This window comes from Impatiens glandulifera, chromosome 1, assembly GCF_907164915.1.
Source record: "Impatiens glandulifera chromosome 1, dImpGla2.1, whole genome shotgun sequence".
Classification (NCBI taxonomy): domain Eukaryota; kingdom Viridiplantae; phylum Streptophyta; class Magnoliopsida; order Ericales; family Balsaminaceae; genus Impatiens; species Impatiens glandulifera.
In genome coordinates this window covers 43829709-43833450 of record NC_061862.1, presented here as the reverse complement: position 1 = coordinate 43833450, position 3742 = coordinate 43829709, and the positions used below count along the sequence as shown (strand labels likewise).

Sequence of the window (3742 nt, the reverse complement as noted above, 5' to 3'; positions counted from 1 at the left end):
ATATAATTATATTTTTTTATTTGATTTTCAAAAATTATATTTTCTATAATGAAATTAATATCAATATATTTATTTCCTTATAAGTATTATATAATATATATTTTGTAATTTATAGATACTATTATGGTATATCTTAATATATCCAAATATTAAAAATCTCATACTTTTTACGTACCAATAATTTTGGTATCGGAATCATAAGAAATAAGCCCATAAATAGTCTTATAGGTGTTTCAAATTTTGATTAAAAAATAAAATATAATAAAAAAAATTATATGATTAGGCTCAAAAAAGTTCAACGAGCCATCAAACGAGTCTTACTTAAACTCGAATTTGGCTCGAATCTTAAATGAGTTGGCTCGAGCTCGGCTCGAATTCAATTTTGACCAAACTCGAATCGAGCTTTGACAGAGCGACTCACGAGTAGCTCACGAATGACTCAGCTCATTTACACCCCTAGTCTTAGTGCACATATGAAAGTTCATTTTTTTCTTTATACTCTCACTTTTCTCATTTGAATGTGATGTTTATGAGGAAGGAAACGCCATATATAAAATGAACAGGACTAGATAGAAATGGCATAATAAAAATAAAGATATGAACAATGAAAGGTAGCTTCTGCACCTCTAATGATATTAACAGGCCAGGATGGGGTTGAACAATTTCAAAACATGGGTCTTTATGCATGGCTTGACATGTAGAAAATATACACTTGAATTAATATAAGCATTGAAGAATAAGAATGAGAAGAAAAACAATAATAATTAATAAAGTTGTCTGTATTTTTGTCCTTAATTAACATTGTGAGCCTGTGCGACATGTAAGAGCACCAACACCGAGAGGTAAGACTTGCTACCAAAGATGAAGACTTGGCTCCCAAACTAGAGGCCCTGGCATAGTAATTGGCTGCAGTAGTGAAAAATGCCCCATTCAGCAAAAGATCTCCTTCTGATCTCTAGTTCCATTTCTTCCATCCACCTTCTTGTGGCTCAACTCTCTTTGTCACCTGCATGAACAAATATTTTGGATAATTGATCACATCAGAGTAATAATCAACTTGATTTGTAGTATATATACCTCTTTAGCGAAAGGATTGACAGGGGAGAAATATCGGTTCTCTTGGCTATTGATTGATGGATCTGCGCTACCTCCTATGGCATACAGTTCCCAATGAGTGTAGTCATTGTTCACTACATTGAAATACCCATGTCTACACCTTGGCATTCTTTGAATTAGTCCTTCTCCAAAATGGTTGTAGACAATTGTCACCTGCATAATCTTGTCCTCGTGTACGAGTCGCTATGACCTAATAGAATCATCTGCTCTTCCAACAACAACAAGCAAGCAATAAGTACTCTTCTATATGAAAAGAGAGGTTAAAATGGCTTTACCTCATTGTGGTGGGTGAAGTAATTGTTGGAAATGGTAATAGCTGTAGAATCCATAATAGCATCCACAAGTCCATCAGCACAATTCGATAGAGAATTATGATCAACCCAAATATGACTCGACCCAAATATTGAAACCCCATCTCCATCAGCAATCGTTCTCCATCCATAATGACTAGGCGAGTCTGTGACCACTTAGTACTTGCTATCACGGTCACCGATAGAGTTACGACCGAAGCCAATCGCACAGTTGGCTAAACGCTTGCGATTTTGACGCCAATTGGGATCACATTTCTAGAAATTGTCGATTTCTATTCTTAATTACCCTGTTGTAAAAAACAAAATATAATACTTGTTTTTGTAAAGTTGAGATGTGGGTCTGCTTATGATAACCCTGTTGTAATTACCCTTTTGATATATTTTCTTCAAGGCGGACTTGCTCTTGGAACACAAAATGCACTTTGCGTGGGACGCAAACTACACTTTGCGCGCAGGACAAAAACTGCATTTTGCGTGGGAGCACAAATTGCAATTTGAGTCGGTTAGATACATCATTCAAACCAAACCATTCAACATTTACACAAAACAACCCTAAACCCTAAAATCCTAAAACCATTTCATGCATTCAAATGTTGAAGACGACAGAAAACGAAGGAAACACAAAAACTAACCTGGTCGGGGCGGCGTTGTTGTGAGTCGTTGGGAGTTGCTGCGTTTGGGGAGTCGGGGCGGCGCTGGTTAGGATCGGGGAGAAGAAGAGTGAAAGAAGATGAAAAAGGTGGAAATAAAAAGAAGAGAAATGAGTCGGGGGAGGCGTCCTTCGTCGTCGCCAGATGAGAAGAGAGAAAGAAGAGGAGAGAAAATGAGAGAGAAAAGAGAAGAGAAACGGGAATAACAAAATATTAGTAAGGGTAAAATGGTCAGAATTTTTTTAAAAAAAAAATTATATTTGCAAATACATTTTTGGAGGATTAGTTTTGAGATGAACCCTTTAGGGTCATTTCTTCAAATTTTCCGAAGAAGGGGCGACGTAAGAGTTTTATCTCCGAACATCCATAAAAACTCCTTGTGTTATTTTATTTATGTTCCTTGCATTCATTCGACGCTTCAAATCCAACAAGTTGTTTCGCACTTGAATTCGTTCAAGAGCTTACGAAGATTTGTGAAGAATAGAAACATATCTTAATCCCTCATAGGATTAACATCGAATCGAAAGTTGAAAATTGTTAACTATAGTCAGATCCCCGTCTCTATAGTCGACACCGATTCTAACCCACTTTATTTCCGTGGAACTCAAAATGTGGTTCACGTAACACATTTTTGTTCTCGTGGAATTCAAACGGTGATTTCATAGAACTTTGTTTTTATACCATCCGGACCACTCCTATTCCTCTTCCAGTAGCAATAACTTTATTAAGAATTTTTTTTGTTGATCCTTAATTAATCATGTTAGTAATTTATCCATTATATATTATATATATATAGGCTTATTAAACTAACCATTAAACAACATTATGTTTAAATTTATTTTATAAATATGAAACTTCATTTATTTCAGGAGAAAAAACGGGTCAGGAAAACACTAATGAAACTATTAAAACGACCGGACATACAAAAATCATATTAAAAATGCATAACATGTCCTCTTTCCTCTCAAATATTTAAGGAGTTTCATTCAAATCCGGTAGATTCCACCTCCTCCCCCCAAACTCTCCCTCCCCACCACCACCAGCCGCCACATTTTCAACTTGCTCTTCTTCTGGATCATTCAACAGTTCTATAACATCTGCAAAATCCTCCCTTGAAAACACTGGAGGTGGAAACATTCCACGCCATTGTCTATCGGGATGCATCCTCATGTGCCCTGATAAACTTTTTTCTGAATAAAAATCCATTTTGCAAACACAACATATGAAAGCAACCGCCGCAGCCATTGGGGCTGCTGGAGAAATTGTCGCCCTCGAATGAGGTGGCACAGAGGGCACCGCTCCTATATCCGGAACATTTGCTTCAAGAGTAGAATTGGTTGGAGACACATTTCCGGAAGGGGGAGGAGAAGGAGAGTTGGTAATGGAGTTGGTTGACATTATTTTTCTTATGAAGAAGAGATGAGAGAGATATGGATAGGGGAAGGAAATTGTTTGTAATTAAAATTGTTAAATAAAATCAAATATTTATACATAAAACATATAACAATTAGATGAGAATAACAAATATATCACCATCAATTACCTACATAGATTTAGTAATACATTTCGTTAATTTATATTTATATAATCTTTGGATACTAATGGACATATTTTAAATTCATTTCTAAAACTAAATATTATTAACTAATTTGAAAAAATAATTAA

The 3742-nt window shown here is 35.6% G+C and overlaps 1 pseudogene; it reads right to left on the bottom strand.

Annotated features, from left to right (window-relative positions):
• Positions 1 to 795: 795 nt before the first annotated feature.
• Positions 796 to 3475, bottom strand: LOC124926245 (annotated as a pseudogene).
• Positions 3476 to 3742: the final 267 nt, after the last annotated feature.